This window comes from Camelina sativa, chromosome 19, assembly GCF_030686135.1.
Source record: "Camelina sativa cultivar CO46 ecotype springtype chromosome 19, ASM3068613v1".
NCBI classification, from domain to species: domain Eukaryota; kingdom Viridiplantae; phylum Streptophyta; class Magnoliopsida; order Brassicales; family Brassicaceae; genus Camelina; species Camelina sativa.
The window spans coordinates 14,480,815-14,495,591 of record NC_141898.1 but is presented as its reverse complement, the minus strand read 5'-3'; the positions used below and the strand labels follow the sequence as shown (position 1 = coordinate 14,495,591).

Sequence of the window (14,777 nt, the reverse complement as noted above, 5' to 3'; positions counted from 1 at the left end):
GTGTTTTGGTTTTCCAAAAAATTCTCATCTTCAGCCCAACACCAAATCTCACACAAAAAGCAATTTTTTATTATTCTATTATTAAATTTAAGATAATTTTTTCCTCTGTTAATAGTTTAATAAATATTAATATTTTTATAAATGATTAATTTTAATTCAGTTAATATATTATTACAATCAATAAATATAAATAACAGAAAATATTTTTAATTTGATTTGGAATTTTTTATTTGATTTTATTGAAGTTCAATATGAATTTTATATTATATTAATTATGGTTAATAGTTTATATTACAAACTGTAATTAGAAAGTTGAAAAATATTGATGATATATTTAGTTATTAGTGGATAAACAACAATTTATATATAATTTTAAATCAAAAACACAAATAAAATAATATACATATATATATATATATATTAGTATTTTGTGAATAATATTTTTTAAAAATGAGATAGTATTTATGTTGCCATCTGATTGGAGTTACTTTTAGACTATAATCAATGTTATACTGTTCGGTTGGAGTTGCTCTAAATGATTTGGGATATCTCGGCGGAGATTGTGTAGTTCTTAATTAAGTATATCAAATATTTATATTTGGGTAAGTTGTAATGAAGTCGTAGTTTGTGAAGGAGAAAAAACTAGTATTGTATTATCGTTTGTTTTATAGCTTTGAATTGGAGGGCAATGAAGTCCTCCTAAGATTAAGACACCACTCAAAGGCTCCGAATAGAGAATGCAGTCCAGGCCGAGTGGATCAATCAGTTCAAAAAGATCAAACAGAATAATTGCATAGCAAATGGAGTAAGAGCATAAGCATTGGTGTCATGTGGTTTTTGGTCCCTTAAATTTAATATTATTAATTTGAAAGGTTCTTATTTTTAATACGAGCATTGCTGTCTATTTTGTATTTGGTCCCCCGAATAAAATAATAATATTTTGAAAGTTTAAACATTAATTATTTAAATTAAAAAGTAAATTCACTGTAAAGATTTAATAAAAATAAAACATATAACATTAACATAAAAAAGTTGAAAAGTTGAAAACATAAAAAAATTACAAAGTTACAAAAAGTTGAAAAACAAATGTTGATATGCACTTTGAGGTTCAATGCCACAAATGTTGCAGACACAAACCCGGCTACCCCTGCGATCACCCATCTGAAAATCTCCACCGGCACGACCGAGAGGCATTGCAGAGTTGGAAACAGGTGTACATAAGTCAAAGACTTGTCACATCCAAAATGTTTCGATATGGATCACAGTTTTTTAAGGAGAGATTTAGTACCAATGCTGGGATAAAGACAAATAGGGAATATCCATAGAGACAGAAGAGTTGGACTAGGCCTGATGGTGCAGAGAAGTATTTGAGAACGACGTATAATGCTAGAGGAACAATCGTGACATATCCGTAGAACACTCCTGCAGACCAAGTCACCAGATTGATATCGTAGTTCCATTCTTGTTTCTTCCATTTGTGTGCTATGTATGTGACAAATGTCCCGATAGACGCTGCAACGAATATCAAAGTGGTGCATATCCAGAATGGACCATACCTGCAAATACAGTCAATATCAAACACTTGAAAACCAAATACTAAATCCCCTCTCTAAGACTAAGTTGAAAAAGATAAGAAAAGACACAAGTCTTACAAGTCAGGCTTATCAGCTGTCTTCTCTGTAAATGTTCCACGGTACGGGAAGAGAGATTCTTTGAGCCTCTCAACGACATTCGAAGTGTCGACATCAAAGAACGGCTTGTAAGCACCAACAGTGAATTTATGCACCAGATTGGGATTCATCTGTACTACCATTGCCATGCCCAGAAAATGAATCTGCAAAAGATTCAAGTTTTATACTATAAGCCCTAAGAAGACTAACAAAGATTGGCACCAAGCAATCAAACCTAAAGCAGTCGACGTTACCACATCCTAAATTCCTTAACCAACTACAACTCGAAAAATATTCACATACACAGAATAAAAACTCCAGATTCGAATCTCTTACCATCAGCATCTCGAGGGGGATTACTACCAACAGAGATCTTGCCCTGAGTAGCAGATGGAGGAAAAGTTTGTAGATTTGATTCTGCAAAAACAATGCATCTCTCAATCACAACTTAACATGAACATAACCAATGTCAAACCAAAACTTAAAAGATCAAACTACATTAGCAATAACAAGTCTTCCTCTTTCTCCATAAACAAGATTCTCGTATCTTCTATTAGCTAAACCCTTAATCTGTTCGAAACTAGAGATTCATTCAAAATCCATAGCATTACCTAACAAATTTGCAGTAACCTTAGCTAACATCAACAGGATTCCAAAAATCAAATCGTTCTAATCGGTTCTATAATCAAATTCACCTCATAAACTGAAAAATTCAGAAAATACGAGAATGTTACATGTGAATTTGACGGTGGTATGACCTCGATCTGGAACAGACTACGATTTGACACAAACAAAACAGGTGGAAACAAGATCAGATCCGAAGAATCAGTGTACGAATAATGGATAAGAGAACTTACAGGTACAAATCCAGAGACTTTCTGGCTGTCGATAGTCGTGTAGTTCCCGCCGGACATCATCTTTGCTCCGATCTTCTCTGTTCGAGAACTTTCTCTTCAGAAAGTGTTTTGTGTTAACCCTACCCAAAATCTTCTCCCAATCACCACCTTCCATGTGTCCAAGTAGACGGACGAAAAACGTCCCAAAATAAGAATCGTTTCTTCGGATATGGGCCTTTTTTGATTTATTAAAAATCACAAATACACGAAGGACGGCCCAAGTGCACGCCGTTGCACATGCTCTAAGGAGAACTGCATAGCAAGTGCAGATGGAATGGTTCAAACGCTTTAAATATTTTGTTAAATAGTAAAAAGTGATAAAAAAATTTGATAATCAAATGGTACATATCAATATAATAGTTTCTATATTTTTCAATACATAATATTAAAATAAATTATAATAAATAACATTTGCTATATTAATTTACTAGTTTTTAAAACATATCTTTTCAGTTAAAAATATAAATAATAGGAAAATATCATTATTTATTACATATATACTATGACAACATGTTCTTAAAAACAAATATTAGCATAACAGGTTATTAGTTATTATTGCAAAAAAATAGGGTGGGTTAATTTACCTATAACTAGAAACATCTTTATTAAATCACTGCACTTTGAATATTCTTATACGTAAAAATCACATCTACAGCTCTTTCGTAAAATATAAAATCAAATTTATGAGATATGTTTATAATTGTGTATGTCTATATTCTTTTAGTAATGTTTAGTGTTTATTGTTCTTCATTACTGACTTCAAAAAGTTTATGTGTGAAATAATTACCAAACGTATCCATGAAAGTTCATTGACATGATTGATCACATAGATACACGAATATTTGGTTGTCTAGTCGCCGATAGTTCAAAAACTTTTGTAAAAATAATGTAAGTGTTTGATATACAGTAGTGAGATTTAATAGAAAATTTAATGGGGAAATTAAAATTGTTTTGATGCCAATCTAAAATGTTTAGATCGTGGCTAATTGTTGCATACATGAAAATATACATTAAAAGATATTTTTACCGTATTAATTTAAATTGAAAGATTTTGATACGTATATACATTAAAATATTAAGAAAAATATAGTTTTGTTTTTATACATACTGTTGATGTCTAAATCGATCACAATTAAAATGTTTTAGTTCGGTGGAAAGGAAGTCAAAGTTCTCTTTTATTGATCGGTGCCGAGGCACAAAAGTACGGGTTACAACGTAACTAAGACGAGTTAAAAACAACGGGTAAAAGACAATCGATGAGCTGTGAGCTTGTCGATTCTAACTTTAAAGGAGAGAGCTTGTCCTTTCTATTCGTCTTCTTTCTCTCTTTTTTGCAACCCCTTTCACGAACGCTATACGTCTGTATTTATGGGGAACTATGTCGGTTCACTCTCTAAAAAGACCAAAATACCCTTCCTTTTTTGGAAGTTTATTTGGATATTTAATGGACCGAGCCTTTTGGTAAGGGGTGTGGATCTATTCCTAGCACATACGAGACAATCCTATATATACACATAAACTCTAAAACATTTATTAGAAAACCTAATGACCACGACCACCAATAACAAATTTATGAAAGAAAAGAATGTTAAACCTCTCCAAAAAACCATCTTTACCCAACAAATCTCTCTCTCCCTCGTCTCTCTCTCAAAACAAGAGAGTCTCTCCTCTTTCTCAAGTCCTCTGCATTTTTCAAACTGAAATCTTCATTTTTTTCTTTGATTTTGAGAACAACAAAAGAAAATCTTGTTTGGTGGCTGTCAAACGTTCAGCAAGTGAGAGAGAAAACATTAGATTGAGAAGCTCAAAAGGAATATAAAAAAAGAAAATATCTTCACCTCTCTCCATGAAGAAATCTGGAGCTTTGAAATTTATTAGGAAAAGCAGAGATTTACTAATAGATCCAAGATTTTATATTGGAAAAATTTTGACGATCGGGAAAACAAATTCGTGAATTTTCTGATATCTAGAACAAATAGCAACTCCAACCATAAAACACCAAATTTTAACATTAGTGTTAAAATTTGGTGTTTTGGGGCTCACTGTGAAGTGGCGGTCCAAACATTACACACTAGATCAGATAAAAGTTAGAATATACTCGATCATTTTGGACAAAACTAAGTCCATAAAACAATTGTATGCAAACAATATTTGATATTTTTGGAATCAAAATATAATATATGCATAAAAAGGCATTGGAATATAATATACATTAAATATGAAGTGTTCCTATTTTTGCATGCAGAACATAAATTTTCATTTATAAATTTAATCTTTTTTGTTTAAAAAGAAAACTCATTTACTTGTGAATGAGAGAAAAAGTGTGGTTCTCCGGCTTATGCGTACCGACTGTTTTTGTTCAAGGCCAAAATATTTTAAAAAGCCATTGCAGATGGATTTGACATAGTTCAGATTTTTTTTATTTTTGTGGTAAATGCAGGAGAAACGCATACAAATGTGGTCTACAGTTTTTTTTATGTTGTTTACCCTTTTTATACGGAAAAAACCAAAAAATATTCCATTTATTTTTTATTTGGACATTTAATAATTTATATTTTTTTTTATTGAAAGAAAAATATATCATCTATACATTTTTGACTTAAAAATACTTCAACTTTTTAATTATTAGCGGGTTTGCATCTCCAACTTAACAGCCATTAACGACTATTATATACATGATAAACACCATTAATTTTCTAACTCATGTTTAATTAGCTATATATTATTTCTATACATACTGTTAAAATTTTAGTAGCGATCTGGTGGTATTGGGTGGGTTTTAAAAACCTTCCAATGCCTTGGGTTCGAACAAATTTGAGAACGTTTTTTCTTTTATTTTAAATAATTGGGTTCGAACAAACTTGAGAACGTTTTTTCTTTTATTTTAAATAATGACATAAACGTATTTATTTCACTTCTTCTGTTCTTCACTTGCATCACTAATTTTCTGTAACGTCCCGACTACCATCTGTCATTGGGTTCAATGGCCGTGAATAGAATCATGTTAAAAATGACTTGACTAAACCAGTTATTTATTTATACTTGTAACATCCGCGAGCCAAAATGTGCATTTTGGGGATGGGTGTCGATCGACACCATTAGTTTCTGGTTCGACCAGATTGATTTAATCGTCGAACCGGACTACTTAAGTGGGAGAACGACCTAGGTCGTGTTTTGTTGTTGTCTCGCCGCTGAAACAGAGAGAAAAGGAGAGAAAACATTGTTCTTGAGGTTTTGTGAGTTTTTGTGAGATTTCAAGGCTTATTTGGTGAGATCTTGCTCTGGGATTGAAGATCTGAAGCTAGGAAGGTGCTAGAAGCTTGCTAAGAGGGTTGGATTCGTTGCTATTGGTTTGAATCTTCCTGCAAAGAGGTGATGACATGACCATGACTGATCTAAGCCTGAGATTCCTTTGTTCTTGCTTGTTTGTTGTTGTTTTGTGTGTTTTTCTTCGTTGCTGGGAATGGTTGCTACAGATTCCTACGGATGTATATGGCTTTGGGTTGGAGTATTGGACGATTTGGTGATGATTGGAAGCGAGATGCGTGTAACACCCGTGAACCGAATCCCGGTTTAAGGATTGCATCGGTCGATGCAGTAGGTGCATCAGTCGATGCAAGGTCGTTTTTCTGCGGTTCGAGTTAAGTTAAACGCTGCGTTTTGGGTTAGGGAAAACCCTTAACACGAGTTTTGTCTCATTAGTCGGGTTTTGGCCGTTTTTGAGAGAAAAAGAAAGAGAGAAAAGTTCCCTAAGTGTTCTTGAGTGTTCTTGGTGATTTCTGGAGATTGGAAGCTGTTCCTGCAGAGATCTGTAGCTGGGATCGTTGTAGGAGCTTCCTGGAAGTGTTTTCTTGTTGGTTTAAGGTTCAGAATCTTCTTGGCAAAGGTAAGTGCATGACCAAGGCTTATCTAAGCTGGAGATTTCTCTGATCTGCTTGTTATGTGTTGTTAGACTTGTTAGATTGTTATTCCGGACGTTGGGAAGCTGTCTTGTGGCTTGGGATCGAGGTTTGTGGTTGTAGGAACGAAGATCCTGCGAGAAGCTTCGGGCGAAAACGATGCTCGACATTGCATCGGTCGATGCACTCTGTGCGTCGGTCGATGCAAATGCGAGGACGACGCGTAAACTCTAGGGTTTTTGTACTATGTCGAGCATGCGTCGGTCGATGCAACGGGAGCATCGGTCGATGCCGATCTTGCGTCGGTCGACGCAACCTCCAACTGATGTCGGTCGATGCATGTTGGTGTCGGTCGATTCTGAGTCCTGGTTTGTTATTGTTGATTGTTGATTGTTTATTGATGGTTAGAGATGTCTCTATTGCTTGTGTGTATAGCCCAGTAGATGTGAGGATTGCCTTACTGAGTGTTTATAAAATACTCATGCATTGCAATATGTGTTTGTGGTGCAGGTAAAGGCAAAGTGTGAACGTGGAATCAAGGCAATGAAGAGGAGGATTTCTAGGGACTCGATTGGTTATTGTCTGGCATTGCTAGGTTGCTAGAGTTGGATCATTAGAAACATTGCTAGGTTGCCGGTTTTATGTTTCCTGATGTTTGGTAATTGGATATTGTTTATGATATATTATTGGCTTATTATTGGATAATGTTTTGGATATTGGTATTTGTTATTCCGCTGGTTATTTGTGATTGTAGTTAGGTGGCTAGTGGATATGGGACCACTAGTTGTAGTTTATTTATTATTATTATTATTTATTATTTAAAAAACAAAAATGGGTCAGGTCGTTTCAATGCGACTCTCGGCTTTGAGCGGTTCGTGATTGCAGAGTCAGTGTCGATCGACACCAGGAGGGTGTCGGTCGACACCAGTGAAGCAGCATCAATCGACACTGTGGGGTAATGTCGTTCGACACCAAGATCCAGTGTCGGTCGATACTTAGTTGGTGTCGGTCGACACCTCCCTTCCAACGAGACGATGTTTGTTTTCCTGGTTTGTATGCTTTGTTTGTTGATTGTTTGGATAATTGTTATCTCAGTTGCTTGTGTGTATAGCCCAGTAGATGGGAGGATTGCCTCACTGAGTGTTTATTAAATACTCATGCATCTCAATTTGTGTTTGTGGTGCAGGTAAAGGCAAAGTGTGATCGTGGAATCAAGGCGATGAAGAGGAGGATGTTCTAGTGACTCGATTGGTTGTTGTCTAGCATTGCTAGGTTGCTGGTTTCATGTTTCCTGATGTTTGGTTATTGGATAATTGCTATGTTCTAATATTGGTTAGTTATTATTGGATATTTATTGGTTAAAGTTATTGTTTCTGTTATCCGCTATTGTGTGATTGTGATGAGGTGGCTAGTGGGTATGGGACCACTAGTTGTAGAATATTTATTATTATTATTATTTATTATCTAAAAAAAAAAAAGGGTCGGGTCGTTTGAGTTTGGTATCAGACCCCTTACGGTTCTAGGTTTGGGTTCACTAGGCTTTGTGCTGTAGATGTTTGGGATTTGCATGCTTTGATTGATTATGTGAGTTAGTCAATTGTGTGTGGCATGGAGTCCTAGAACATCCTCTTTGATCCTACTGTGTGATTCCACGGTGAGTTTATGTTTTTGTGTTCTAATTTACATTGTTTGCTTAGCCTTTTGTTCATGGTAGTGCAGATGGTTAGAGAGGATGCTGTTGGTGGTCGTGGTCGGGGACGCGGACGTGGTCGTGGATGCAGACGTGGTCGTAATAGGGGCAGAGTCCCAGCGGTTAGTGAGACTATGGACCAAAGTGTGACAAATGAGGGTGTTGGCGAGTCGCAGAGTGTCCAGGAGGATTCGATGAGTGTGGCCGGAGGGGGCGGTGTTGATGCTCCAATGGCCAGTGATGCTAGGGTTACGGGTGTGTAAGTCCCAGCGGGTGGAGTCCCTAGTGTTGATCTTTCAGGCTTGATAGCACAGTTGTTGGAGCGGTTTCTGGAAGTAGGAACCGGCTCAGGCTCAGGTAGTGCCACCAGTGGTAGCGGAGGAGCGGCAGCCAGTGGCTGCGGATGCGGGAGCTCATTCGCGTTCTGTGTCTTTGCTGAGAGAGATGCGTGGCATTGATACTGCATGGTTTTTGGGTGGTGCGGAACCTACTGTTGCAGATGCGTGGAAGACGAGTGTGGAACGTAACTTCCCTCTGAGATGTTCTGAGGAGTTTTGGATGGACATAGGGGTCCACAATTTGATTGGTGATGCTAAGGTGTGGTGGAGATCAGTGGCTGCTAGGAGGGTGTAGAGGGAGATGACTTGGGCTAACTTGGTGGAGGAGTTCAACCGCAAGTACTTTCCGGGAGATGCATTAAACCGGTTAAAGGTGCAGTTACTTCAGTTGTCGCAGGGGACACGGTCAGTGCGGGAACTGGACTTGGAGTTCAGTCGACTTCTGTCTTATGGGGGTCGTGCTATGGAGTCTGAGGAGGCCCAGATCAGGAGGTTTATGAGGGCTCTTTGTGATGACTTGAGAGTCCATTGTAGAGGACAAAGTTATGCTACGCCTGTAGAGCTGGTGGAGACTGCAGTAGAGATTGAGGAGGATATCCGGGCACAGTCAGTGACGGTTAGTCCAGCGGTGGAGCCTAGGAAGGCTCATCATCAGGGAGTTTCTAGCAAGGGCGGAAAACCTGCGCAGGGAACGAAGAGGAAGTGGGAGGCTACGCAGAGGCCGTGTGGTGCGGGATGCTTTGGTTGTGGGAGCATGGATCACAAGGTAGCTAGCTGTCCCCAGAGGAGTGTTGTAATGACCCGTTTCCATGGTACCGGTGGTACATGAGATGGTACGTACGCAGTACATGAAATGGTATGTCCACGTATCCGGAAGGATTAGGACGTATCCGGAAGGATCAGGACGTATCCGGAAGGATCATGATGTATCCGGAAGGATCATGATGTATCCGGAAGGATCAGGACGTATCCGGAAGGATCAGGACGTATCCGAAAGGATCAGGACGTATCCGGAAGAATTAGGACGTACTTTGTACGGACCTCAGGACGAGAATTGGACGATGTCGGACTACATCAGGACGTACATTGGACGTATGTAGGATGAAACATGGGTCAGAAAGGACAATGGCCATGAGTTCGATGGATGATGGGTACTCGAATGGAAATGGAGAGTTATAGACTACTGAAGTAGTGAACAGATGTTTGAACTGAAGAAAAAGGGATCCTTGGCTTACATTGTAGATGATGCAAGCATGTAAGTTCTGGATGAAAATGGGAGTGAAAGTCCTAGTGATAGTGATAGTGATAGTGGAAGTGAAAGTCCTAGTGATAGTGATAGTGAGAGTGATAGTGAAGTAGACTATCCGGAAATGGTCGCATCGGTGAACGGTGGATCGGGCCGATGGACAAGGTTGGATCGGTTAGGCTATGGGCCGATGGGTGGCCTGGGAACTCGGAAATCTTGCAAATATTGAAGCCGACTCACGGGAAAGGAAACCTGAGTGAAATGGAAACTCGTGGAAAAGGCAAAGTTGATCGGATAAGGATAGATGTGAAAAATATGGGTAGTTAGGGGGCGATAAGGCTTATCGTTTTGAGGCAACTCGAGGCGGTTTAGTCGACCCTATATAAAGGATAGAAACCCTTAGAGAAATTCTCTAGAATTCGCATAAGACCTTTTAGCCGCCGCAAGAGAGAGAGAAGAGGTTCCATAGAGCTTGATCGAGAAATCCATAAGTCTAGATCGAGACAAGAACGGTAAGTCTTCCTCCACTTTGATCCGTCGATAGTTATGGGTTAAACATCGCTGGTTAACGATGTTGATCTGCCCGTGTAGAGGCGGGGATCAGAATTGGGCATAGGAACCTAGAGATTAACACCGTAGGTCAAAACCGAAGGTGAGTGCGTGACTGTGGCCGAGTTCCATGGTTGATTCTCTTGACCCGTGGTTTATTTAATCTCGTTAATTGCTTGTCTGAGTTAATGGTTAATGTGTTTTATTGCAATATGAATGGTGGTTGGTCTAAACGACTTAGACAACTATCCTATGTGAATTGTTTGACTTGCGTGACTTGATTGGAATATACCCTATGTCGGATTGAGATTATTGAGCTGAGCCTAGTGAGACGGGATGACCGCTCCACTAAGCAAACTTGTTTGCTTCCGCCTCCTTTTTATGGACGCAGGAAAAGAAAGGTCCGGTGATCAGGACTTTAGTGGCTGACCAGCTCGTGTGGCGAAGGCAAGGGAGGATGAGGATGGTGGCTTTGGGTAGTTTGATTATGGTTTTTATATCTAAGGATTTTATTGTTATCATGCATGGGATAAAAATGTTTTGTTAAGGATAAATTGAACCTATAATTTAATGAATGCGTATTTTTAAGTTATTTCACCTATTTTACATATTCGTTGTTGGACAATATCTAAACGAACGAGTAGAATTGCATAGGCCCTAAGAAAATTTTTACTGGCCGGTACGGTCCCGTACGGGTTTTTAGGGTCGGGGTCTTACATGTGGTATCAGAGCACGGTTATAGTTCTAGGACATGGTTGTGTAACGGGTGCATGGGTTATTATTACTAAAAAGCCATCCTTCCATTCCAAGAACGTCTCACGGTAAGACTGGTCATGTTGAGATCATAGGGTGTATAGGACTACGTTGGTGTGGACGCTAACTTAGAATTGGTTATGTTATTTCAGATGGCACCCAACACTCGTAACTCGGCTAATACCACGGCTAGACAGGGAGCCGGATGGAACGTTGAGAAAGCACCGAACCCTTCCGCGGTGAACGCTGGGCTAGTCGGTGCTGGGACCGGTACGGAAACCGGAGGACATGGAACCCAGGAGTCGGTACGGGAGCTACACCGACAGTGGGTACGGGTGGTAATGTGATTGCAACCGTGGGAATAGGGCAAGTATTGGAGACTTTTGTCCAGATACTGAACCGAATGACACCACCACAGGTCGCAAACCCGCCTGTACCTAACACGGTGCCAATGAGAATGGCAACTCCTACGTACTTGACCATCATGGATCACATGTTAAAGTTGGGTACGCAGTACTTTAGTGGTGGAGCGAACCCTATTGAGGCTGACGAATGGAGAAGTCGCCTTGAGAGGAACTTCGACTCCGTGCGTTGTCAAATGGAGTATCGGAAGGACATCGCTACCCACTACCTGTCCGGTGAAGCCCATGCGTGGTGGACAGGCATGGTAAACCGTATGGCAAACCCGAATTGCTCTTGGGAGACTTTTCGCGGAATGTTCCTTGCGAAGTATTTTTCGCAGGAAGCTCTTGAGCGTCTTGAATCAGAATTCTTGGATCTGAGACAAGAGAACAGGACCATGCGAGAGTATGAGACCGTGTTCAACCGGCTCAAGAGGTATGGAGGTCATGAGATGGAGGATGAGCAAGTGCAGATTCGCCGATTCTTGCGGGGCCTAAAAGGAGATGTCCGCAACCGATGCATGATTAGGAACTTTGGAAGTCTTGCTGAGTTGGTTAAAAAGGCGGCCATGTTGGAAGATGGACTGGCCGAGGAATCTCAGCAACACTCTGGAGCAACCATGGTGCAACAGGCGCTGGTGGTCAAAGTTGAACCGAGAAATGGGACTAGGCAGACTGCAGGTCGGAAACCTACGGGTAAAGCTTCGGGCAGTGTGCGTGTGTGTCCAATTTGCCGCAAGAGACATTCGGGACAGTGCCGACGATTGCTAGGTATGTGCCTTGCGTGCGGGGGAAAGGACCACATGGCCAGCAACTGTCCGCATAAGGGAAACGACACACAAGTGTGCTACCAATGTGGGCAGGCGGGACATATCCGGCCAAACTATCCGAAGTTGGAGTCGCAAGGGCAGAAACGGGCCAGCGAGGTGCTGCCATTGCCACCACCGCCGAAAAGGCCGGCGATTATGCCTCGGGTGTATTTGATCGCGGATGGGCAGGTGGAAGCAAGCACTTCACGGCAGATCACTGGTAAGTTTGAATACTCACCTTAGTGGAATTTTTGCGTGAACCTTGTGTGTGTGTGTGGTTAGGTTCTTAGCAAGTAGAATTCTGTAGGGACCTTGCTTATGGGCGGTGTGGAAACTCATGTGATGTTTGACACCGGGGCTATGCAGTGTTTTGTGAGTCCGAATATGATTAGGAAAGGTGGATTCTGGAAGGAACCCGGGGATAATTTTGGGTTGGTACAAGCAGCGGGCGGTCAGGTGATGACGACGTACTGGGTGGTACATAATATCTCGGTCATGGTGTGCAGCATGGATATGCCGGCAGACTTGGTCATATGTCGAGTGAAGGCATTCGATGTGATATTAGGCATGGACTGTCTAAGCAAACACATGGCTCACTTGGTACTGCTATCGCGAACGAGTACTGTTTGAGACTGCCAAAGGAATGGTAGAATATCAGGGCATCAGGCCATTGTCGGGAAATTTGTTAGTCTCGGTAGTGCAGGCCAAACAATTGATCAGTAGTGGGTGCAAAGCATACTTAGCTTCGATCATGATAGAAGAAGTTGGTATGGGTACGGAACTACAGGACATAGCTGTGGTACGAGAATATGAGAGCGTGTTCGGACCCTTGTTCGGACTACCACCAGCACGGTCAGACCCGTTCACCATCGAACTGGAACCCGTTACGGCTCCAATATCAAGGGCTCCGTACCGTATGGCACCGGCGGAGATGGTCGAATTAAAGAAACAGGTGGGTGAATTAATGGAGAAAGGATTTGTTAGGCCGAGTAGCTCACCATGGGTTGCACCGGTACTCTTTGTAAAGAAGAAGGACGGAACCTTCCGACTTTGCATTGACTATCGTGGACTGAATAAAGTGACGGTGAAAAATCGGTACCTTTTGCCGAGGATTGACGAGTTGTTAGATCAACTCCGGGGAGCCACATATTTCTCAAAGATTGATTTGGCTTCGGGATATCACCAAATCCCGATAGAAGAATCAGACATTCGGAAGACGGCCATGAGGACGAGGTACGACCATTACGAATTTATGGTTATGCCGTTCGGATTAACTAATGCCCCCGCAGCATTCATGAACCTTATGAACAATGTGTTTCGAGAGTAGATGGACGAGTTCGTGATTGTATTCATAGACGACATCTTAGTTTATTCGAAGAGTGAAGTAGAGCATGCCGCATATTTGAGGAAAGTGATAGAACGATTAAAGGAACATAAGCTATTCGCCAAACTTAGTAAGTGCAGCTTCTGGAATAGAGAGATCGGTTTCTTAGGACATGTAGTATCAGACAAGGGAGTGTCCATGGACCAGGAGAAGATTCGGTCTATAGCAGAATGGCCTAAACCGCGGAACGCCTCAGAGATAAGAAGCTTCCTAGGACTGGCCGGGTACTACCGACGATTTGTCAAAGGTTTTGCGAGTATGGCACAGCCGCTGACCCAGATAACGGGAAAGAAAGTATTGTATGTATGGACAGCCGATTGTGAGCAGGATTTCTCAAGACTCAAGGACATGCTTATTAGTACACCAATTTTAGCACTACCGGAACCGGATGAGCCGTATGTTGTTTACACGAACGCGTCTGGTCGAGGGTTAGGGTGCGTATTAATGCAGAACGAGAAAGTGATCGCTTATGCCTCTAGGCAGCTGAGAAATCATGAAGTGAACTATCCAACCCATGACTTAGAGATGGCGGCCGTAGTATTTGCGCTAAAAAACTGGAGGTCCTTTTTGTACGGTGGGAAAGTGCAAATATACATGGACCACAAGAGTTTGCAGTACGTCTTTACTCAGTCAGAACTGAACTACAACAGCGAAGATGGATGGAACTAGTTGTGGACTATGACTTGGAATTCAGTTACCATCCGGATAAGGCCAATCTAGTGGCGGACGCCTTAAGCATAAGAGGATCGGCCATTGATGCCGAGAGATATGCAGAAAACCTGGTTGGTATGATCAGAACCTTGCGGTTGAATGTGTTGACAGAACAGTCAGAACCGCTAGGCCTTGGGGCCGCAGACCAAGCGGATTTGTTAACTAGGGTACAAATTGTACAAGAAAAGGATACGGATCTGATATGGTTGTCTAAGGTGGACGGAACCGAGTATGAGACCTCGAACAATGGTACCATTTTGGTTAAAGAGACGAGTGTGCGTTCCGATGGACCAGGATTTGCGTACAGAAATCCTTAGGAAAGCGCACCAGTCCAAATTGGCGATCCACCCCGGATCCACCAAAATGTACCAGGACCTAAGAAGGTATTACCACTGGTCGGGCATGAAGAAGGACGTGGCCAAGTGGGTTGC

At 41.0% G+C, this 14,777-nt stretch overlaps 1 pseudogene across 1 annotated transcript; it reads right to left on the bottom strand.

The window, feature by feature from the left end:
- Window positions 1–87: 87 nt before the first annotated feature.
- LOC147920575 (uncharacterized) lies at window positions 88–2,599 on the bottom strand (annotated as a pseudogene). The gene is made up of 7 exons (XR_015590808.1): window positions 2,528–2,599; window positions 2,405–2,444; window positions 2,007–2,087; window positions 1,653–1,834; window positions 1,290–1,556; window positions 1,062–1,194; window positions 88–105 (listed from the first exon to the last, which is right to left on the bottom strand). The product of XR_015590808.1 is annotated as an uncharacterized LOC147920575 (transcript).
- Window positions 2,600–14,777: the final 12,178 nt, after the last annotated feature.